Source organism: Canis lupus, chromosome 30 (assembly GCF_003254725.2).
Source record: "Canis lupus dingo isolate Sandy chromosome 30, ASM325472v2, whole genome shotgun sequence".
In the NCBI taxonomy this organism is placed as follows: domain Eukaryota; kingdom Metazoa; phylum Chordata; class Mammalia; order Carnivora; family Canidae; genus Canis; species Canis lupus.
This window is the reverse complement of record NC_064272.1, coordinates 22924595-22949996: the sequence shown is the minus strand read 5'-3', so window position 1 is coordinate 22949996 and position 25402 is coordinate 22924595. Positions and strand designations below refer to the sequence as shown.

At 43.7% G+C, this 25402-nt stretch overlaps 1 long non-coding RNA gene across 2 annotated transcripts; it reads right to left on the bottom strand.

Annotated features, from left to right (window-relative positions):
• Positions 1-1160: 1160 nt before the first annotated feature.
• On the bottom strand, positions 1161-25402 carry LOC112675868 (uncharacterized). 2 transcript variants are annotated; one of them, XR_004810912.2, is made up of 4 exons: positions 25038-25402; positions 24415-24539; positions 7614-7724; positions 1161-6558 (listed from the first exon to the last, which is right to left on the bottom strand). It is a non-coding gene; the product is annotated as an uncharacterized LOC112675868 (long non-coding RNA). The 2 variants fall into 2 exon arrangements; XR_007407330.1 differs by having other exon boundaries at positions 24415-25400.

Sequence of the window (25402 nt, the reverse complement as noted above, 5' to 3'; positions counted from 1 at the left end):
GGAAGGGTGAGGAACTGGTTCTGTGAGTGTGACAGTGGTGTGCAGAGCTGCAGCGTAAACTAAGGAATTTGGCTGCAACTCTTAGTTCTTGGAGATGGGCTAGTTTAAAGCTTGCTACATTCCAAGGCGGGGAGTCAATGAGACTAACAGAGAGCACGGGATTGCTCATGGGGCTTGGACAGTGATGACCAGTTGCTCATCATCCCAGATGGTGAATGAATCTCGAAATTCTATCAGTTTTGGAGGGATGTGCATGCCAAGGACATATCCCTGGGGGAAAGTTGAAGGGAACTCCATCACTTACCAGCCAAGTGTGGAGACCAAATATGCAAGAACCGGGACCCTGAAGGATAAAATTACTTCTGCCAGTGGCCCATCTTGCCATCACTACAGGCAGGTTTCAGTAGTGTCCTCTAAGAACACATTTGGAAAGATTTTGACTATCTGATCACATTTTCATTAGTAATTTGTTTTCAACATTTCCATTAACTAGAAATATTTACAGTTGCCAATTAGAGCTTCTGACCAGCTGAGACCACCACTTTTGCTGGCTGGGTTGCTGGAAGCCACAGGTCAGGAACCACAGATCTCCTCAAGGTGGCAATACTTGGGAAGCTCTAGAATTTTCTATCCAGCTTTCCAAAGTAGTAGAATGGCCTCAGTTCCCCCCTAAGAACATCTGCAGGCCCCTAAGAGTGTAGGGGCCTTATGTCAGCAACCTTGACCTTGCCTGGTCTCCCATGGTTAGGGCTGGTTTGTGACAGGCAGGATGGAGGGTTGGGGCAGCTGTGGATTGGGCGAGGGTTTGGGACCCTGAAGGACAAGGTGCTCTTTAATTAACACCAAATGAAGGCTAAGGCTTTTAGTATTGCAGAAATACCTCTTTCCAACTTTCTAGAGTAGTGGCAAGGCTGTGTGATTTTGTGCTTTCCCATAAAGGTCTAGAGTCTAAATTGCGATGTCTGGTAAAAATACAAAGCAAGCCAATTTTGTAATTTTTAATTTTTCAAAAGCCGCATTTCAAAAAAGTAAAGGAAACAGATCCAATTAATGTTAGTGTCTTTTGAATCAATATATCTAAAATATCATTAATTAAATATTATTAATTAAATAACATTAATACTAATGTTACTGTTTGTAATAGTAAAATAGTAGTGAGATATTTGATATAGTAGGGGTACTAAGTGTTCAAAATCCATTGTATGTTTTATGGCACATTTCAATTTAGACTAGCTACACTTCAAGGGCTGGATAGTCCCACAGGGCGGTGGCTACCTAGCTGATAAGAGGGGGAGGGGAACTGGGGCGCCTTCCTCAAACCCCAGGCAGCACAGGTCCTGTTTGTTCCTACACAAGGAAAGGCCTTCTCTGAAGGAGATGGGCCTCGTGATGGGCCAGGCCAGGGGCTCGTCTGGGGTGTGGCTGTCTGGGGTCCCACAGGGACAGCCTAGCAGCCCCAGCAGGCCCCTCAGGGCAGGTTTTCCTTATCATTCTTGGTAATCCCGTGGGCTTCAGATGATGCTTGCAACCAAAGAGCCTACCTGCCCCAGTTCACCCCAAGGCCCCAGAACACATTGCTGCTTGGCAAGAGCCACAGGCTCCAGGGACTCACAGCCTGCACTCTGGTTCTTCTAGGCAGGAATGAGGTCACTCCAGATTCTCCTGACAGCCCCTGGGCATTTCTGGGGATTTTGTAAACTTAAATTCCAAGCCCATCTCAGGAGAAGAGCAAAGAAGGAGCTTGGGCCCTTCTGGATGATCTGTAGGAAGTGCTACTATCTCCTGTGCTCTGCTATCTCCTCTGCACTGCCATTAAGGACTTGAGGCCTCTGTGGGCCTGTGTCCTCCACCCGGAGCCTTGTGTCTCTTGCAAAGCCCCCACGCTGCCCTCCAAACATTCTTAGGTCCCCGGCTGGTGTCATATGTTCCTTGCTCTGCATTCCCACACTCCGCATGGGTCCGAGCATAGCTCTTAGCTTCCTTCTGCTTTGCTCTAGTGGGGAAGCTGACTGCACGCCCAGCTCCCTTACTTGGTTGTGAGCTCCTTGCAACAAGGAGAGCATTCATCACCTTTTATTTTCTCAGATTTCTCCCCACCCACCACGCTTCCTGTGCCCAGTGAGCAGTAGGTGCTCCATACATGTGCACCAAGAGAAAGAAGGTCAGGACCAAGAAAGGGAAGGTCAGTGGGGAAGCGTCTGTAAGCCAGTCATTTGAAGTACAAGCTAAGATCTCATCTCATTAAATTCTGGACCAGACTTGGCTCCAGCAAGACATCCCTGGTCAAAGGGGAGCCAGGAATGGCGTCTTCTGGGAAGCCACAGGTACTTGAGCAGTGGGGTTTCCTAGGGGATCCACAGACCCTGGGTTTCCTAGGGGATTGTGCAATTCCAATTCACTTCTGCACATGCATCTTGGTGTAATGCTCATGTCTGTATGCAGGACAGAATGGCCTTAAAGAGGGATGTGGACTTCAAGGATTGAAACCAACATCTTTAGAGATTGAGAAAATGGATCTTTTTTTTTTTTTTAAGATTTTATTTATTTATTCATGAGAGACACACACACACAGGCAGAGAAGCAGGCTCCATGCAGGGAGCCCGATGTGGGACTCGATCCCTGGTCTCCAGGATCGCGCCCTGGGCCGAAGGCAGGTGCTAAACCGCTGAGCCACCTGGGCTGCCCGAGAAAATGGATCTAATGCCAAGATGATGTTCTGTGAGAGCCTAGTTATTCCAGGGGGTCCACTGGGCACGAGGACTACAGTGGTCAGCAAAATAAGCACAGACCACACACCGGTGGAATCTGAGGGTTGTTGGGTGAACTGCACCAACCAGATTCAAAAGAAAATCAGAGTCTTAGGGTGAATAAGTATTAACATTTATTCTGAGAGGCAAAATTGAGGAAATAAAGAGAGGTTTGACTTCAGAGAGAATCGGGCTCAAATACGGATTCTGCAACTACTAGCTGTTGACTTTATTTAAAAGAAATCGAGGCTTCACATGTTTATGATTTTCAAAGTTCAAAGGTTCACTAGCTTTCTATAAAAATGAGCCTCTTGGGCAGCCCCAGTGGCCCAGCAGTTTAGTGCCTGCCTTCAGCCCGGGGTGTGATCCTGGAGTCTCCGGATCGAGTCCCACCTTGGGCTCCCTGCATGGAGCCTGCTTCTCCCTCTGCCTGTGTCTCTGCCACCCGCCCCTCTCTCTGTGTCTCTCATGAATGAATGAATGAATGAATGAATGAATAAATAAATAAATAAATAAATAAATAAATAAATAAATAAATTTATACCAAAAAAAAAAAAAAAAGAAAAGAAAACTCTCCGGCTCCACTCCCTACACCCTGATTCCCACTCTCTAGACACAACCACTTTGAACTCTTTTAGCTATTTCTTCCACGGTATTTATCTCTATTTATTCAAATGACTCATTTATATGGCTCTACTTAGATTTTATTTAGATTTTAGACCTTATCTACCGACTTTCCTTATGGAAGTTGAGGTTTTGCTTGCTTAAATCTCCCTGCCGACTTCCACTCCTCCATTCTCCAAATAGAACTATGTCATAATTTTGGTTAAATCAATCTTCGTTGCTTACACCCCATCACTGTGTGACTTTTAGGTCATGAAGTGCACTATATGGTGGTATTTTCTTTCTCATATAATTTTTCTTTTTCCTGGCATTAACAATTATTACTTTTGCTTCGTTTATTTAACTACTATGGTTCTTATTACTAATGCACTGCTAACCTTCCTGCATTAAGTAGCAATCTCTCGATACAACAAAATGCATGTGGTGCTTTAGCATCTTTTTCTGGAAACAGACCCAACCCCACGTCCTGGCAGAGTCCTCCAAACTCCTGCTCCAGCCTGGGTTGGACGCTCTCCAGGCCAGCTCCACAGCACCACCCTGGGGCTTCCCTTTCCATCCTGGGGATTCTTAGAATGCATCCCCTGCGATGGATCACACCTGCTTTTCTTACGTCTTCCCCTTTCTTGGAGAATGCCTGCATCTTGGAGGAATACACCTAAAGATAAACAGGAATTGAAGGTTTCAAGACTTTGCAATTTTGAAATTGCCTTGATTAATGATCAGGTGTCTATAGAATTCTGGTATTGAGAAATCATTCTCTCTCAGAATTTTGAAGCCTTCCTCCATTGTTTTCTTGAATTTAGTGTTGCTTTTTTGAAAAGGTCTGATGACAGGTGCCTAGGTGGCTCAGTTGGTTAAGCGTCTGCCTTCAGCTCAAGTCATGATCTTGGGGTCCTGGGATCAAGTCCCACATGGGGGAAATTTCCCTGTTTAGTGGAGAGTCTGCTTCTTCCTCTCCCTCTGCCCCTCCCCATCTGTTGTCCTGTCTCCCGAGCTCTCAAATAAATAAAATCTTTTAAAAAAATAAAATGAAAAATCTGATGCCATCCTGACTCCTGATAACCTCTTCCCTCTCCCAGAAGCAGCTTGTAGGGTCTCCTCTTCTCCCCCAATGGCCTGAAATTTCGTGATTACATTCTTTGTTGTGGATCTGTTTTCATGCATTGTGCTTGGTGCTCTGTGGACTTCTCCATCTATATATTCATGTCCCTCAGATATGGGGAAATTTCTTGACTTGTGTCTTTGATACCTTTCTTCCTTCCATGTTCTCTCTTCCACCTCTATGGAATTGCTATTATTTGGATGTTAGACCACCTGGTCTGATCCCATGGTTTTATTATGTTTTTGTTCCTATTTTCCATCTCATTTATGTCACTGTTCGACTTTTGGAATGATTTCCTTAACTTTGTTTTCTGTTTTACTTAATTTTTCCTTCTACTCTAAAACTTCAAAATTCCAAAGATTATTTCACTCCCTGTTCTCTGATGACAACTTCCTATGCTTGAGTATATACCCCCCAGGGATCAGTCAAATCACAAGCCTTGTGTTGTTACGGCGCTTATTCCCTTCTGCCACCCAGCTTGCCTGTTAATTCCAAGTTCCTTTTAATTCTTTCTTTGTTTTCATCTCTTTGATACTAGAGATTTCTCCCAAATGTCTGATGACTCATTTTTGAGAGTGGAGTGCTGAGTAGTGGATGGCAGCCCTCTGTGTGAGGACAGGATCCACCCACTGTGGGATTCACCAGAGGAAATGAGTGGGTACCTTTTGGGGGAACATCCAATCCTCAGCATTAAGTCCTATGCCCTGAGCCAGCCATCTTCCCCAGGAAGGAATCCTCCAGCCTCCTATCTGGCAGAAACCGACCTGGCCGCCAGTGCTCCTGGATCTGGGGAGGGGAGTGGCCAGTGGTCTCACTGGTCAGGGTACCGACTACCACTTGGTCCCCAGTGTAGCCCAGTGCCTCACCGTGCTATTGCACAAGGCCTGCAGCTCCAGGAAACCAATGTCTCCTCTTCTTTGAGGATGGAGAGAGAATCTAGGAGGACTGTCTCATGTACAAATGCTATTTGTAGCCCTACCTGCATCCCATTTTCAGAGGATGCAGCACACTCCAAACAACTCTTGCTCTCTGGCCATGTTCCACTCTAGCTTCCACCATTCTCTGGTCTATTCAATTGACACTTGTCCATATCTCTCCAGCTTCCCCGACTTCATTGCTATTGTTTACTGCCCTCTTTTACTGTTGTTGTTTTATGGTCTTAAAACAGCTGAGTGTTGGGCAGCCCAGGTGCCTCAGCGGTTTAGCGCTGCCTTCAGCCCAAGGCCTGATCCTGGAGACCCGGGATCGAGTCCCACGTCAGCTCCCTGCATGGAGCCTGTTTCTCCCTCTGCCTGTGTCTCTGCCTCTCTCTCTCTCTCTCTCTCTCTCTCTCTGTGTGTGTTTCTCATGAATAAATAAATAAAATCTTAAAAAAAAAAAAAGAGCTGAGTGTTATTTTAGTAGGGTTTCAAGAAAGAGCAGTGATATGGAATGAGTTCAACCTGTCGCTTCACCAAAATCGGTGTCATCTTGGTAAGTTACTTTGTGTCTCTAGGCCTCTTCTCCCTTCTCTGGAAAGCACTGCTAATAATACATACTTCTCAGGGCTATTCTAGGAATCAAATGAGGGGCCATTTATAAAACACTGTAATAGTGGGGCGCCTGGGTGGCTCAGTCAGTTAAGGGTCTGCCTTCAGCTCAGGTCATGATCTCAGGGTCCGGGGACTGAGCCCCGCATTGGGCTCTCTGCTCAGGGGGGAGTCTGCTTCTCCCTCTCCCTCTGCTATTCCCCCTGCTTGTGCTCTCTCTCCCTCTCTCTGTCAAATAAATAAATAAAATCTTTAATTAAAAAACACTGTAATAATAACTGGGAGGCATAGACTATGTACTCAACACATCATGGTTACTGTTTTCAGTGACCAGATCCACTCTGAGACAATGGCCTACAATGCAGCAAAAGAAATATACAGCTTATGCTCAAGTAGAACTTCCAAAATTCATAAACATTAGATACTGGAAGTCTTCATTTGCTGAAGATGTCATTTTTCCACACCTATGAAACCTGAAGACCATGATGGGCAGTCAGAATATGATGGTTACTGTAGATCCAGTCCTCTCTGGAAGCAGGAACAGAGTGAGATGGTTCTGAAATCACAAAGAATCCATGCATCTCTGATGAGCACATATCACAGGGACACAGGGCTATGGAAATAGGGCAGCCCACTGTTGCCAGGAATTTGAATTGCTTTATTTCCAGATGGTAGCTTTTTGGAATATTAGAACCACCACTAAGCGACATAATGTCAGGACTGGAAACATACAGGTGGGTTATGCCAGTAAGCGTTGTAGGGTAGTACTGCAAATATAGTTGCATGAGAGCTGGAAAATAAATCTGAATTTAAGCAAGGAATATCCAGCCCTTGGATTGACCACAGAGCCTTCTCACTAGGATTCTGGATAGCTCAGGCTTGGGAGACACACATCTTCCCGGGAGCTAGTTTTTAAATGGGATTTATCCACAGAATCAGGTATCTATTTACCCACGGTGAACTGACATAATAAAAAGCTCACACAAAGAATACGTAAACTTTGGTGAGAGAGAAAGAGGGGGATGGGGATACAGCTTCTCGGAGGAGTGATCACGCCTGAGCATTTCCAGAGGAAATCGAAATATACACTGATGCTAATGTTGGAGCAAAACAGTTATATGTAATTTATAGACAATGAAAAAAACATTTGACAAGAGTCGTTGGCAAAGGCTGTCTTTTTAAAGAAGCCATGGTTGTGAGGAATGTTCTCGCAGGCACAGAGAAGTGGCTAATGGGCAAGAAGGAAGGAGCACCCATGGACAAGAACTGCTGTTGGAGAAGAACTCTAAATCCTGGAGGTTTCCAGATCCTGGGCTTTGGACCACTCTTTTTGCTTCTTTTGAACATTTTTGGTTATTCCAACTTCAGTGTTTAGGAAAACGAAAATAAGTAGAAAGAAAAATTCCTTGACATCCTGCCATCAATCTTAAGCTTTTTCATAAGTGATTTTTATATAAGAGAAAAGTTCTAAAAAAATCTTGTGGCTTGAACATGGTACTATGTCCCTACATCAATGCTGAGCTTATGGCCTATGCACATGGAGGGATCCCCCAGGGCCAGATTTGAGAAGGCCTCAAAAGCCGGTCTACTCTGCTGTGGGTCTATACTCACCCCATCACAGATGTGTTCATAGTAGGCAAACACTTCCCTTGTGGAAGGCCAACACCTCCTTGGCCTTAACACACCTTAGCAGGGATTACGTTGCTCTAGTAAGTCCAACACCTGTAAAAGCAGAGCACAAAGCCCTGATGGAAGGGAAGTAGTACAGTGCATCATTAACTGCAAAGAACCGCACAAAGATACTGTTATTATTGGTCCTAAGCCTATGATTCTAGGTAAAAGTATGATAGAGCTTCCACACTGAAGTCGTGTATCAGGAAGAAAACGATGAGTCATTAGGAAGGACTGTCTAAATAGCATACGTAAACATGAGACCTGAAGACCTAGTACACCTGTCGCCTTGTCTTGCAGAAAGGTAAGAGGATCACAGCTGACTGAGAACATCCTCTGCACTGTGGGATTGTGAGCTGGGGAGCCATTGTGCCAGTTGGCCAGCGACTCCCTGGCTTTTAGAGACTGTCATGGGAACTGCAATGAGAAATCATGAAATCCCCCTCAAGGCTGGTATGATCATACAATTATGCAGGCACTTTGGAAAACAGCTTGGCAGTTCCTCAAAAGAGTAGCACAGAGTTTTACCTCATGACCCAGCAATTCCACTCCTAGGTGTATACCCAAGAGAACTGAAAGCATAGGTGCAAATAAAAACTTGTACACTTGTGTTCACAGCAGCATGATTCATAACAGTCAAACAGTGGAAATGACTCAAATGTCCATCAACGGATAACTGTACAAACAAAATGTGGTCTGTTCACACAAGGGAATTTCATGAGCCATAAAAAGAATGAAGTATCAATTCATGCCACATGGATGAACCCTGGAAAACACCGCACTAAGGTCAAGTCAGACGTAAAAGCTTATATACTATATGATCCCGTGTATATAAAGTGTCCAGAAGAGTCAAATCCATAAAGACTAAAGCTCATCAGTGGTTGCCAGGGCCAGGAGGACAGGATGGGGATTGGGGCAGGGGGGAATGAGGAGTGACTGGTAATGGATATAGGGTTTCTTTTGGGAGTGATGAAAATGTTCTGAAATTAGGTAGTATTGATGGTTGCACAACTGTGAGTGTCCTAAAAACCAATGAATTGGGGCACCTGAGTGGTTTAGTTAGTTAAGTGTCTGCCTTCAGCTCAGGTCCTGAGCTCTAGGCCCTGGGATCGAGCCCCACATTGGGCTTCTTGTTCAGCAGGGAGTCTGCTACTCCCTCTGCCTCTGTCTTCAGTCCCCTCACCCCACCTCTACCCCCACTTGTGCTCTCTGGCTCCTTCTCTCTGTCAAATAAATAAATCTTAAAGAAAAAAAAAAAAAAAACCTGGGCAGCCCAGGTGGCTTAGCGGTTTGGCGCTGCCTTCAGCCTAGGGCGTGATCCTGGAGACAGGGGATCGGGGATCGAGTCCCCTCATTGGGCTCCCTGCATGAAGCCTGCTCCTCCCTCTGCCTGTGTCTCTGCCTCTCTCTCTGTTTCTCTCATGAATCAATAAATAAAATCTAAAAAAAAAAACCAATGAATTGTACACTTTAAATGGGTGAATTGTATGGTATGTAAATTATATCTCAATAAAACTTACTAAAATAAAATACATGAAAGCTCCCAGAATGCTTAACTTTTTCCTTTCTGATGCCCAGAAAGGTCTCAGCTGTCCTTCAAATACACCAAATAAACATCAGCAAATAGCCTACCAGAAAGGGTGGGGATCGAGCAGAGTAGGAGGAGGCCCAGTGGGAAGCTATTCCAGCATGGAGCAGCTAGTGCATTTTTCTTTAGTAACGGACAGTGAGGGGCATCTGGATGGCTCAGCGGTTGAGCTTCTGCCTTGGGCTCAGGTCATGATCCCAGGGTCCTGGGATCAAGTCCCACATCAGGCTCCTTGCAGGCAGCCTGCTTCTTTTTCTTTTTTTTCTTTAATTTTTTTTTTTAATTGGAGTTCAATTTGCCAACATACAGCATAACACCCAGTGCTCATCCCATCAAATGCCCCCCTCAGTGCCTGTCACCCAGTCACCTCAACCCCCTGCCCACCTCTCTTTCCACTACCCCTTGTTCATTTCCCAGAGTTGGAGTCTCTCATGTTCTGTCCCCATCACTGATATTTTCATTCATTTTTCTCTCCTTTCCCCTATAATCCCTTTCACTAATTTTTATATTCCCCAAATGAATGAGACCATATAATGTTGTCCTTCTCCGACTGACTTCACTCAGCATAATGCCCTCCAGTTCCATCCACGTTGAAGCAAACGGTGGGTATTTATCGTTTCTAATGGCTGAGTAATATTCCATTGTATACATAGACCACATCTTATCCATTCATCTTTCGATGGACACCGAGGCTCCTTCCACAGTATGGCTATTGCGGACATTGCTGCTATGAACATTGGGGTGTAGGTGTCCTGGCGTTTCATCTGTATCTTTGGAGTAAATCCCCAGCAATGCAATTGCTGGGTCATAGGGTAGGTCTATTTTTAACTCTTTGAGGAACCTCCACACAGTTTTCCAGAGTAGGCTGCCTGCTTCTCCCTCAATGTCTCTGCCTCTCTGTGTCTCTAGTGAATAAAAAAATAAAATCTTAAAAAAAATAATTAAAAAATAATAACTGACAGTGAACATGGCTCTCTGCCCCCACCCCCACCCCCACCCCGGACACACCTTTGGCTTTGGTGGCCTGTCTCAGGAAGTTAGAAGGCCACCTCCATGAGGCCCCACTCTGGCAGGTGTGCAGCACAGGAAGAGGAGCTGGGAAATACTGACGCTGATGGAAGAGACAGAAGCACAGGCAGCCAGACACTGCTGTCACAGCCACCACCACCCCACCCGCCCTGCAGCCCCAGCCCCAGCCACTGGAGGAAGCAGAATGGAGAACACTCAGTCTGATGCCAGGTACCCTTCAGATGGGTCTTTTCCTCAGCCAATCCTTCTGCTGACAATTTTACTTCTTTATACACACCTTCCAGCAAAACACCCAGCATATGTGGGAGCTCAATAAATGTGTTTCATGAATCATGAGCAACATCACTTATGACAGTTAACAAAAACAAAACAAAACAGAACAAAAAAAAAACCCTGACTTCAATGTCACACAAAAGCCTACTGGTTCATATACATTATAATTAGGTAAGTTACTTAATCTTTCTATGCCTGAATTTTTCTTTTTGTTCAAATGGAGAGGATAATGGTACCTATCTGATATGCTTATCACAAAAGGATCTGAATGAGCTCACGTATATAACCTCCTAGCGTATAGTAGGGACAAAATGAGTGTCAACTATCATTATTATTCCATGGAACATTGTGCAGCTGTTAAAACTGTGCTGAAGAAATATATTTTATACATGGAAAAATTCATGGTAATTTGAAAAGTAGGCTCTACAATAGTGCAAATAGTATGATTCCAAATTTTATAAAATAAACATGCAGAGAGAGGAAAAAATTCTAGAGAAGTATATACATGAAAATATTAATAGTTTTTTTCTAGCTAATGAAACTGCTCCCCCTCCTCTTCTCCTTTTCATTCATATTCATATAATTATTATCCTATCTGTATGTATTAACAATGAGTATAAATTATTTGAATAAGTGAAAAAAATGTATTTCATGTGGATAAAAAAAGCATTTGATACAATTATTCCAATTTCGGGATACTATTCTATGTGGATAAAAAAAGCATTTGACACAATAATTCCAATTTGGGGATATTATTCTAAGAAATAATCCCAAATACCAAAGAAAATACTGCCTATAAAAATTAGGTAAAGTATATTTTCTATACATCATAAAATAACAGTGATTTTAAAAGATGTTCAGGATATTCAAAAATATCAGAATAATGTTTTAAAATATTAGAGAATGTTACTGATATTAAGTAAACTAGAGTAAAAACACTGATTTCAAGCATATAACAAAAAGATTAAATATCATAAGCAGAATAAACTAGAAATAATTAGAAAAAAAATTAACAGGGAGGATCATCATTAGCAGAAGGCATGTTTGACTCTTGCTGATTAGTGAATTCCAATTGTCACCTTTTGACCAGAACAGAGTGGATTCTTTCTCAATGATTCACTAATGAACGTAGAAACTTCCAGACTTATTAGAACATCAATTCTTCCATGGGTGAACATTACCCTCTGATGTAGAACTAAAATCATCACATCTATTTGGTCTTGGAGGAGAAACGCCCAGAGGAAATATGCTCAATTTACAAAACCATAAAGTTTAGGTAAATATAGCCCTGATCACTGATCAAAATGCAAGACAAAAGCCATTTCATTTTTTTTTAAAAGATTTTATTTATTTATTCATGAGAGACACAGAGAGAGAGAGGGACAGAGACACAGGCAGAGGGAGAAGCGGGCTCCATGCAGGGAGCCCAATGTGGGACTCGATCCTAGGTCTCCAGGATCATACCCTGGGCTGAAGGCGGCACTAAACCCGTGAGCCACCAGGGCTGCCCCCAAAAGTCATTTCAATGGCAACATTTACGAGATCCCTCCTACAAAGATGAATGATGAGACACAGTCTTTGCTCTGGAGGAGCTCACCACCTAATGGTGAAGGGAAAAACGACTATGACCCACTAACCACAGTCTGGGAAGGGCTACAGTAGAACAAACGGCCAGGGGAGCCCAGAGAAGGGAGCAGCTTGGATCTGAAGGGTAAAGGAAAGCTTCATATGGGACTTTTGCACTAAGCATGGCTACAGTTTTGGCAACTGGTGGATGGAATCGTCAGATCCCAAGCAGGGATGACACCCTTCACTGAACAACAGGCAGTGTGTAACTGATCATTCTCGGGGTCCTGTGTTGGTTCATAAAAGGATCAACATCAACCAGATGGCCCTTGGAGCTGCTGACAGGGACAATCCTTGCAGGAAGAGCAGACGATGCAGACATCTGGGGGAGAATGTGGCAGGATGCCATACCACTCAGGAGGGCACCTAATTCTAACCTGTGTCTGGATCAGGGCTGGTCTCTGCTGAGATGCAGTGGGCAGTGTGCCGTGAGATCTGCTTGAAGGAGGTCCCCACAACCACAGGCTAACCCATCCATTCTGAACTCTACAGTTTCCCTTCCAAGTTCTAGTTCACCTTATGCTCAGATAAAAACTCTGTTGGAATTAACCTTGAAAGTTATTAAATCTACTGTACTCCTCAGGGAGGGACTGGATGAGGAGATTTCTAAGGGCCAAGTTGGGAGTGAAGTTGGGAGTGGGGATACCCAGGAGGAGGAGCAAGATTCAAATCACTGGACCCTCCCTTCTACAATGTATCCTTGCATGTTGGACAGCTGGATGTTGAGGCTGGTTTACATGGTCATTTAGTAGCAAATACCTGCAGGGAAGCCTTGCAGAAGCAGTTCTCACAGGCTCAGTCCAGGTTTGGTCAGTGTGGTGACTATCTTGCTCTCTGCTGCCACCCAGTGGAAATACTGAGAAAGGCCAGATAGGAAATGTAATCCAGAGGTTCTCAATGTGCATCAAATTCTTGGCTGTTCTGGAAACTCTGGGAGTGAGGCCAGCAGTCTAAGTTTTAACAAGCCCTCCAGGCTATTGTGATGCACACTCAAGTTCAAAAATCACTTATTTAAATTAAGTAGTGATTTGCACCCTGGGACATTTAAAATGGATAATCAGAGAATTCTCAGGAAAATCTGATTCTTCATCTTGATAATCAAGGACCATACCTTATAAGAGCTAAGTTTTACCAACCACTTAAAAATATATATACTTGTGTCCTCAAAAAGGATGAGAAAACATAAAACTCAACATTCTGTTTTTTATCCAGTCTCTTGCTTATAAATATCACTGCTTCCCTATTTCTGGGAGGAGGATTAAAAGTCTTCCATCAGCAAAGTAGGGATAGATGGAACATACTTCAACATATAAAGGCCACGTATGAAAGACTCACAGTCAGTATCATCCTCAATAGGGAAAAACTGAGAGCTTTCTCCGTAAGGTCAGGGACAAGAGAGGGATGTCCACTCTCACCATTACTATCTTTTTTTTTTTTTTTAATGAGTGGGAAATATCAGAGGTTTGCCTTTTATTTTATTTTTTTAAGATTTTATTTGTTTATTCATGATAGACAGAGAGAGAGAGAGAGGCAGAGACACAGGCAGAGGGAGAAGCAGGCTCCATGCCAGAAGCCTGACACAGGACTTGATCCCGAGACTGCAGGATCACGCCCTGGGCCAAAGGCAGGTGCCAAACCGCTGAGCCACCCAGGGATCCCCTCACCATTACTACTTAACAGAGTACTGCTAGTCTTAATCTCAGCAATCAGACAACAAAAAGAAAAGGCATCTGAATCAGCAAAGAAAACTTTCATTATTTGCAGGCAACATGATACTCTATGTAGAAATCCCAAAAGACTCCACCAAAAAATTGCTAGAACTAATACATGAATTCAGCAAAGGGGCAGGATATAAAATCAATGTACATAAAACTGTTGCATTTCTATACACCAATAATGAAGCAGCAGAAAAATAAATCAAGGGATCGATCCCATTTGCAATGCACCAGGAAGAAACCTAACCAAAGAGGTAAAAGATCTGTACTTGGAAAACTAAGGATCACTTATGGAAGAAACTGAAGAGGACCCAAAGAAATGGAAAATTGTTTCATGCTCATGGATTAGAAAAACAAAGATTGTTAAAATGTCTATATAACACAAAACAATTACATTTAATGCAATCCTTATCACAATACAACCAGCATTTTTCACAGAGCTAGAACAATCCTAAAATTTGTATGGAACCACAGAAGACCCTGAGTAGCCAAAGCAATCTTGAAAAAGAAAAGCAAAGCTGAAAGCATCACAATTCAGATTTTATGCTGTATTACAAAGTTGAAGTCATTAGGATAGTATGGTAGTGACAAAAAAACAGACATATAGATCAATGGACCAGAATAGAAAACCCAATGGGGCACCCGGGTAGCTAAGTCGGTTAAGCGTCTGCCTTGGGCTCAGGTCATGATCTCAAGGCTGAGATGGAGCCTCATGTCGGGCTCCCTGCTCAGGGGGGGGCGCTGCTGGCCTCTCTCCCTCTGTCCCTCCCCCTGCTCGTACTCTCTCTCTTTCCCTCTCTCAAATAAATAAATAAATAAATAAATAAATAAATAAATTTTTTTTTAGTAGAAAACCCAGAAATGGACCCATAACTCTATGGTCAACTAATCTTAGACAAAGCAGGAAAGAATATCCAGTGGAAAAAAGACTGTCTCTTCAACAAATGATGTTGGGAAAACTGGGCAGCCACATGCAGAATAATGAAACTGGACCAGTTTCTTACACAAAATAAATTCAAAAATAAATTCAAAATGGGTGGAAGACCTAAATGTGAGACAGGAATCCATCAAAGTCCTAGAGGAGAACACAGGCCTATGGCTGAGGTCATAGAGGTTGCTACGTGTGTTCTCCTCTAGGACTTTGCAACTTCTTACTAGAGACAACACCCGAGGCAAGGGAAACAAGAAAAGACAAACTATTGGGTCTTCATCCAGGTAAAAAGCTTCAGCACAGTGGAGAAAACAACAAAACTTCAAGGCAGCCATGGACTGGGAGGAAATTTTTGCAAATGACATATCTGATAAAGGGTTAGTATCTAAAATTTATAAAGAACTATCAAACTCAACACACACAAAAAAACAAATAATCCAGTAAAGAAATGGGCAGAAAACACAAATAGACATGTCTTCCAAAAAAGACAACCAGATGGCTAAAAGACACATGAAAAGATACTCATCATCAGGGAAATGCAAAGCAAACTACAATGAGATATCACCTGTCAGAATGGTTAAACTAAAAAACACAGGAAACAACAGGTGTTGGGGAGGATGCAGAGAAAGGGAAACCCTCCTGCACTGTTGGTAGGAATGCAAACCGGTACAGCCACTGTGGAGAACAGTCTGGAGGTTCCTCAAGAAGTTAAAGATAGACCTACCCTATGATTCAGCAATTGTACTACTAGATATTTACTCAAAGGTACAAAAATCTAGATTCAAAGGAGCACATGCACCCCAATGTTTACAGCAGCATTATCAACAATAGCCAGAGTATGGAGAGAGCCCAAATGTCCATTGACTGATGAATGGATAAAGAAGATGTGGTGTACATCTACAACTGAATATTACTCAGCCTTCAAAAAGAACGAAATTTTACCATTTGCAACGACAGGGATGGAGCTAGAGTACATTATGCTAAGCAAAATAAGTCAGAGAAAGACAGATACTATATGATTTCACTCATATGTGGAATTTATGAAACAAAATGGATGAACATATGGGAGGAGGAAAGAAAAGAGAAAGGGGGAAAAACCATATGAGACTTAATGATAGAGAACAAGCTGAGGGGTGATGGAGGGAGGTGGGCGGGGGATGTGCTGGATGAGTGACGGGTATTAAGGAGGGCACTTGTTTGGATGAGCACTGGCTGTTGTGCGTAAGTGATGGATCACTGAATTCTACTCCTGAAACCAATATTGCACTGTATGTTAACTAACTAGAATTTAAATAAATATTTTTCTAAAATCTTCCAAAAATATAGTCCCAAATCTGTTTTCCAGCCTCACCTCCAATCATTCCTCCACTTTATTTATCCTAGACTCTAACACAACTGGCTGATTCTCGGCATCCAAGCTGCATCCATGCATTCACCCTGGTTTTTTTCCACCAAAGAGGCACCCATCTGTAAGATTAAAATTTCCTCCACAAAGCTTTCCCCAACTGCCCCAGCCAATAGCCATCTTTCTTTCCCCTGATGAACGACATCACACTTCACCTGTATCTCTCTTTTAGCGCTTTAGATACTGCCCCTGGTTTTTTATTTCTTAGTGGTCATTTCTTATCCCTTTAAGTTCAGGGACTGAGTCCTACTTATCTCGATATAGGCTGGTGCAGAGTAGGTGCACAGCAAATGCCCTCTGATAGGTATAAATGAATAACTTTGGTGAGCAAAATAATAGCTCACAACAAATTTTGGAAATAGAATCAGTGGGCTGCAAACATTGCAAAATAGCGGTAACTTATGAGCCCCAGATGACCTGGGCTAGGCTGGGAAGACAAACGTTGGTATCTGGTATCTTCAGAGTCCTCTCTGGGACTCTGCTACTGATGGGTTGGGCTCTGGATATGCAGTGCCCACTAATCCACCATCAGGGCCAGAAGCAACCATAGCCCCCACCTGCTGGCCACAGCAGCTGCTGCCCAGGACTCAGGGCAGGTAGCCCCCCCTGTGAAGCCTTTCATCCCATGTCTCTTATCCCTTAAGGATCCCATAGGAGAACCCAGGAGCCTTTGGAAAACTTCACACCTGCACCCACCATTTATACCTTGGTAGGAATGCCACCTCCCACAGACTCTGGGCCTCTGGTCCAAATCTCCTATTGCCATCTCAGGAAATGGGGTTGACCTTATAATTTCTCTCCTCCCAGGCTACTTGCCCCAGTGGTCCCCATCCTCATTGCCTTTCCCAATAAATGTCCCCATATTTACAATTTTGATCATGTGGACCTGCTAAAGGAGGGAGAACCACTGGGTCTGATATTGGAGCTGGGACAAAGGGTGTCCTTGAAAGAGAATCTGAAAGCCAGTGGGAAATCAGAGAGTAAGGAATCCAGGATCCCTAAGAATCTGGGAGAAGCAGAAGATAGTTGCCAAAAGAGGGACCAAGGTATTTATCTCCTGAGTCGTCAGGTGGGAAAGGACAGTCCATGAAGTTGTCTGGGGCTGACACGGCCATGGCTCAGGGCTTGAGCACAGAGTCCTAGGCATGTCTAGGCACAGGGATTTGGGTGCCTGGATCCATTCCGAAGGCCTAGGCCTCTTCAGACAGATATTGGCTTCTTGTGGTGAAGATTCCTCACATATTTAACACTATAGTTATTTGGGGAAAAAAAAAGCCTTTTGGCCCACCTTCCTTCAGGATCACTTCACTGGGTCAGGAGCTCCAGTCCTGAATGTAGCCCTGCTAGTGAGCAGTCCAAAGGCAGGTTTCCTTTGTTGTGGGGAAGGTGGAGGAGGGCCCAGGGCCCACAGCTCACCTCACCACCTTTTAAATCCCTCAAGTTTCTTTCATTTATTTTCTATGAGAATGTGCCCAGTGGGACATTTAAAAATTCTGGGGCCTGGATGAAAATCAAGAAGTTGACTTGAAAGAAATAAAAGAAACTAGATAGAGTGGTTGCACCTGGGTAGAGATTGGAGAAACTGGGATCAGGGATGGAGGACTCATTTTTTATACTGTTTTACTCTATTACATTGTTTGCATTTTCTATTCTATGCTACTTAAAAAATACACTTATCTTCACAGATAAAGATTAAAAGAACAATAGACATATCTCGAAAGAACATCTTGTGAAATAAACCCCCACTGACAATACAAAAGATTAACCTGATGAAAGAGGTTACCCTCTTCTTCAGGAAAAGAGGTAAATTAGCAAGAAAGAAGGGGGCAGGGGATGTGGTGGAAGTAGCACATCTGTATGTTACTGGTGTTTATGCAAATTGGCAAACCCTTCTGAAAAGGAATTTGGTGACATTTATAGAGACTTAAAGATTTGTTTTTCACCTGCCACCCCAGTAATTCCACTTCTGACCATCTACCAAAGCAAATAATTTGAAGTATGGAAAAAACTACAGATACAAAAATATTAATTGTAGGAAGGCAAAATTTAGAATCCTAGACACTCAATAATATGGGGATGGTAATTCACTCAATGGCTTATTTCACAGCATTTTTAAAAGTTATAAAGATGATCCAGTATAGGAAAACTGGCTTATTCTAATGTTAAGTCATCATAGCGCATATATAAAATCACATAAACACTGTGGTTGTGGTTAATTCAAAGAAATCGCATAAGGAAAAAGGACTGGAAAGAAACGTGCTAAAATGTTCATGATGGTGACATCAGGCTGGTGGGGTTATTTTCCAATTTTTGGCAATACAGTTGTCTTTTTTTTTTTAAGATTTTATTTATTTATTCATGAGAGACACAGAGAGAGAGAGAGGCAGAGACACACCCTGGGTTGCAGGGGGCGCTAAACTGCTGTGCCACTGGGGCTGCCCTAGTTGTCTTATTTTTTTGTTGTTGTTGTTGTCTTATTTTATATGGAAAAATAAATGCATAAAGAAAGAAAGGAGGTCTTTCAGTCCCTCTAGCTGCCAAGCAGAAGCACACATGAGGCCACTTGGCAAGTTGAGGGATGATCCTACTTCCAGAAACTTCGGGCTGGAAAATGCCTGCTGAAAGAACAAACACCATAATGGCTGCTTCCACTGCCATACTGTTAGAAGAGCTATTCCTAGGATGGAAGGATTCCAGCTACTATGTCACAGCTAAAAGGAAAGTCTATCAAATGAAGCTCACATTCTGACCATTGGGGGTCCAAATGGAACATAGCAAAAGAAACATGGCAGCCAGCCCCCAGCTGGCCCTGAATGATGCACAGAGTCCTCTTCACCCATCTGACCATCCAAGAAAGGTTGTAAGCACCAGGGCCCATCGAGGCAGCAGCCAAGGAACAATGCCAATTCCAGGTGAAGGCCAGGTGTGTGCAGGGATGACACAGGATGCCACTGCTCTTTGTTCCCCTAGGGTAGATAGCCAGTGAGACCTTGGTCTTTGTGAGCCTGGAACAAGACTTGTGGGCACCACGGGCAAGCTGAAAACACCACTTCTCCAATAGGCAAATCACTGGGTGTTTCTTCAAATCAATATTCTTTAACACCTATCCACCATATTTGAGGGGCGGGGGTTAAGGAAGGAGAAGGAATATCTCTGGGGCAACATCCCAAACTTGAGCATCCCAATTCAGCCAAGCCAGGGTGCTGGTGCTGCTCCTATCTGGTTCACCATTAGGAGGCAGCTTGGATACCACACCACTAGTCAAGTCTGCCCCTTGGTTGGGGGTGGGGGGACAGGTCTTACCATTCCCCAGTGTGGCTGTCATCTTTCCCTCTAAGGTTCTCACCTCCAGTTGTCCCTCACTTCATTTATCCTGAAGGCTAATACAACTAGCTGATTCTCTCAATAGTGATTGCCTTTGGAGGGAGAAAAGAACAGGGTGTGAAGGACAAAGGGGAAATCTTCAACTTCATCCATAACATTTTATTCATATATGGGAAGCAGATATGACCAAATGTTAGCCATTGTTGATTCTTGGTGGTGGGAACACAAATTCCTTAAAACAGAACAATACAAGATACACCCAAACTCCTCAACTGGAAATTCTCAGAGATCCGATGCTGAGTTCACCTTGTCTGTTTCTGTCTTCCTCATATTTGGTGCTTCCTAAATGCTCCTTTGTTGCTGATGCTGGTAGCAAAGTTACAGGAACTAACTTCACAGGTGGCCTCTTAACATCTGGGGAGCAAGCCCTGGATGCACGGGGGCACTGCTCAGAAAGCCCCTGCCCGGCCTGCATGCCTACTTTCCTCCCAGGAGTGAACGAGCCCTGCTTACCTTGGGCACGCCTAACCTTTCCATGGGGTCTGGGAAGGCCACCCAGTTTAGTGAGCCCACAAGCCCCTTGTCCCTGAATTTTAGAATCTAGCAGCAATGAAACACAGAAACAAACATAAGAAAAAAATTGCCTTGGAGGGAGGAGGCAGTAGAAATTGTTATTCATTTGAAAAAGGCAGCTAGTTTAGGAAGCCATGTGAGAATCAGCAATGAATGCTGCTTAGGAGAATCAGAGCTTTGGAGTATATTTAGCTGGGCAGATCCGAGGCTGTAGGCAAGTTGAGTGGGAGCTAGTGCTGTTTTCTAGTCCTTCATTATCTAAATGCCACGAGACTCTCCCCAGGGAGACTGGACATCGACATGGTATCTCCTTCTAGAGGAACCAGGAGCCCAGTGGTGCTTGTTACCTTCTTCTTTTTCTTCTTCTTTTTTTTTTTTTTTAAGATTTTATTTATTTATTCATGAGAGACACAGAGAGAGAGAGAGGCAGAGACATAAGCAGAGGGAGAAGCAGGCTCCATGCAGGGAGCCCGACGTGGGACTCGATCCCGGTCTCCAGGATCACACCCTGGGCCGAAGGCAGCGCTAAATCGCTGAGCCACCCGGGCTGCCCTGCTTGTTACCTTCTACAGATCCAGTTTCCTGCAGTTGCCTAACTCTGCAGGGAGCCCTGTGCCTATCTCCAAAGAGCCCTGAATTCATGACCACTGATAGGCTGAGAAGTTTGGGGACTCACGGGCACCTGGTGACAGACCAGACAGCCCTAACCCCAGATATGGAACTCAGTAAAACAAGGAGCAGAGACCACAGGCTTATTAGTCCCATCCTTTCAAAGGCCAAAGGGCATTTAACTGGACACCTGGTTTAGCTTAATCTCCAAGCACTTTCCTGGAAAACAAGCTGGTTCTGAAAGGACCAGAGGGCCCAGAGGTTGGCCAGGCTGGTAGCCTGCAGCTGGCAGGGTAGGGCATGCAGAAGGGAGTGGGCAGGCCTAATGCTCCAAGTGCAGACTTGCAGTCCAGAGGTAGGGGTGCTGTGACCTCAGATGCCCCTACCCAGACTTTGTGCCTAAAACGGCCTCAGCTAGGGAAGTCTAGGGATGCCAGTGGTGACTGTTTTGGAGTGGAAGCAAGGGAGAATGGCCAAGGTACAGGGAAGCTCTGGTTTGTAAGAGCAGCAGACCAAGGACTTTCTCCCAGCTGCACTATTTACTAGCTGGTGACTCTGGACAAATTATCTTTCTTTCTTCACATGTTCCTTAACATGTGAAAAGGGTAACACTACCCACCTCACAAGGCATGCATTAAATCAGATAAAGTGCAAAGATTTCTGGCCCATGGATGCCTGCCCAATTGCAGCCTTCCACCCTGCTAAGGGATTTTAGATGTTCACAAAGAATCATTCCTATACATTAAAAAACAAAAAAAAATCATTCACCACAATCAAGTGGGACTTATTCCTAGGACACAAGAGTGGTTCAACAGTCACAAATCAATCAACATGATACATCACATCAACAAGAGAAACAATAGGGGATCCCTGGGTGGCTCAGTGGTTTGGCACCTGCTTTCAGCCCAGGCATGATCCTGGGGTCCCGGGGTCAAGTCCCATGTCGGGCTCCCTGCATGCTTCTCCCTGTGCCTGCTTCTCCCTCTGCCTGTGTCTTATGCCCCTCTCTCTCTCTCTCTCTGTGTCTCTCATGAATAAATAAATAAAATCTTAAAAAAGAGAGAAACAATAATAGCCATATGATCATTTCAAAAGAGAGCGGAAAAAAACATTTGACAGTGTACACCATCTATTCATAATAAAGACCCTCAACAGAGTATGTTTAGAGGGAGGGAATACAACTCAACATAGTGGCCATATATGAAAAACCCAGAGCTCTTTCACGAAGATGGCGCCGAAGGCGAAGAAGGAAGCCCCTGCCCCTCCCAAAGCCGAAGCCAAAGCAAAGGCTTTGAAAGCTAAGAAAGCGGTGCTGAAAGGCGTGCACAGTCACAAAAAAAAGAAGATCCGCACGTCACCTACATTCCGACGACCCAAGACCCTGCGTCTCCAAAGGCAGCCGAAATATCCTCGAAAGAGCGCCCCCAGGAGAAACAAGCTTGATCACTATGCCATCATCAAGTTCCCCTTAACTACTGAGTCAGCCATGAAGAAAATAGAAGACAACAACACACTTGTGTTCATTGTGGATGTCAAGGCCAATAAGCACCAGATCAAACAGGCTGTGAAGAAGCTCTATGACATTGATGTGGCCAAGGTCAACACCTTGATCAGGCCTGATGGAGAGAAGGAAGCATATGTTCGACTGGCTCCTGACTATGATGCTTTGGATGTTGCCAACAAAATTGGGATCATCTAAACTGAGTCCAGCCGGCTATAAATCTAAATATAAATTTTTTCACCATAAAAAAAAAAAAAAAAAAAAAAAACCAGAGCTAACATCATACTCAATGGTGAAAAACTGAGAGCTTACCCGCTAAGGTCAAGAACGAGACAAGGATACCCACTCTTACCACTTTTATTCAACATAGTATTAGAAGTCCTAGCCACAGCAATCAGAAAAGAAAAAAAAAAAAGACATAAGAGGCACCCAAATTGGTGAGGAAGAAGTAAAACTTTCACTATTTGCAGATGACATTCTATATAGAGAACACCCTAAAGGTTCCACTAAGATACTACAAGAACTGATAAATGAATTCACTAAAGTCACAGGATACAAAATCAATATACAGAAATCTGTTGCCTTTCTATGCACTAATAATGAAATAGAAATAGAAATTACAAATACAGTCCCATTTACAATTGGACCAAAAAATAATAAAATAATAAAAATAAACTTTTTTTAAAGGTTGACAATTTTATTTTATTTTGAAGATTTTATTTATTTATTTGAGAAACGGATAGAGAGAGGCAGAGACACAGGCAGAGGGAGAAGCAGGCTCCATGCTGGAAGCCCGATGTGGGACTTGATCCCGGGTCTCCAGGATCACACCCTGGGCCGACGGCAGCGCTAAACCACTGAGCCACCCAGGCTGCCCAATAAAAATAAACTTAACCAAGAAGGTAAAAGACTTATACTCTAGAAACTATAAAATATTGATGAAAGAAATTGAAGATAAGACAAATGGAAAGATATCCCATGCTCATGGATTGGAAGAACAAATATTGTTAAAATGTCCATACTACCCAGAGCAATCTACAAGATTTAATGCAATCCCAATAAAAATACCAACAGTGGGATGCCTGGGTATCTCAGTCAGTTGAGTGTCCAACTCTTGATTTCAGCTCAAGTCTTGATCTCGGGGTCATGAGTTTGAGCCCCATGTTGGGCTCCATGCTGGGCATAGAGCCTACTTAAAACAACAACAACAACAACAACAACAACAACAACAAACCCACCAATAGTATTTTTCATGGAACTAGAGCAAAGAATCCTAAAATTTGTGCAGAACCACAGAAGAATCTGAATAGCCAAAGCAATCTTGAAAAACAAAACGGGAGGTTTCACAATTGCAGAACTCAAGTTATATTACAAAGCTGTAGTAATCAAAACAGTATGGTACTTGTACAAAAAATAGACACACAGGTCAAAAGAACAGAATAGAGAGCCCAGAAATAAATCCATGATTATATGGTCAATTAATCTTTGACAAAGGAGGCAAGAATATGCAATGGGAAAAAAGGCAGTCTCTTCAACAAATGGTGTTGGGAAAACCGGACACCAACATGCAAAAGAATGAAACTGGACTTCTTTCTTTCACCATACACAAAAATAAACTCAAAATGGATTAAGACCTAAATGTGAGGTTTGAAACCATAAAAATCCTAGAAGAGATCACAGACAGTAATTTCACTGACATCAGGCCTAGCAACATTTTTCTAGATATGTCCCCTGAGGCAAGAGAAACAAAAGCAAAAACTATTGGGACTACATAAAAATAAAAAACTTCTGCACAGCTACAGAGACAATCAACAAAACTAAAAGACAATCTACTGAATGGGAGAAGATATTTGTAAATGACCTGATAAAAGGTTAGAATTCAAAATATATAAAGAACTTACACAACCCAACACCAAAAAACCCCCAAAATAATCCAATTAAAAATGGGCAGAAGACATGAACAGACGTTTCTCCAGAGAAGACATCCAGATGGCCAACAGACACATGAAAAGATATTCAACATTACTCATCATCAGGGAAATGCAAATCAGAACCACAATGAGCTATCAAGCTCACAGCTGTCAGAATAACTAAAATAGCAAACACAATAGCAAGTGGCACCAGAGACAGCTGGGATAGATGAGCAGCTAAAAAATCTGTGACTCACCTTGTCCATTAGGTCTGTGGCTTCAAAGGCTAATTTGACTTCCACCTGCCTCGGGTTGCAGTGCTCAGAGTCTGGGGCAGGCAACAGGTGGTTGAGCTGCATAGAAACTCACAACTGAGGGGGATCTGAAAGAGGAAAGACCAAGAGGCTGGAAGGGTCCCTAATACAGGATCAAATGAAAGCCCTCTGTCCTCCAGGGTGGTGAGTGTGGGTGAGGGCTAGCAGAGCTCCTGGGGGCAGAGTGTGAGCTCCAGAACCAGATCCAGTCTCCAGTCCTGGCACCTCCACCTCCAACCACATGCCCTTGGGAAGTCGGGAACTATAGATGGGAAAAAGACAAATTTGGTATGTCATAAATACATGAAGGACTTAATTTAATTAAGTAGACTTAATTTCCACTTAGTTCAAAAATCACCATTTTGATAATTACACTGTAAGGTCCTAAAGGTGCCAGACTGTGGCTTAAACCTTGTACCTGCTGCTGCGCCTGGCCCGGGGTGGCAGGTTCTACTCCCGGGTGGCGGGGGAGGGGGGCTCCTCACTCCAGACATGACCTACGGCAAAACACCCAGCTTTTCCAAGCCTCAGACTCCTTTCTTATAAAATTGTATAATTCTGTTTACCCAGAAAACCTCTGGAATCATGCTCCCCATCCCCAAGGAACCATCGACAATCTGTTGTGAGACCAAGTGGGATTCCACACGGTGGGAAACTGGCCCAATAGGTATTATTGTTGAATGTCTTTTGGAACTGCGCTGGCACGTTTTTTCCAGCCTTGATACACCTACTATGGGGCACACACTCCAATCTTGCTTTGCTGACAGAGACAGGCGTGAATGCGGGCGATGATTTTAAGCGCCTGGTATTCGACAGGTCTGAGAGCACGGTCAAGGCAGGCTGATCCTCCTGCAAAGCCTGGCACTGCTGCCTGTGGGGGCTGTTGGGCCCCTGACAGGAACTGGCCGTCAGGTCATTTCCCCCTGGCATG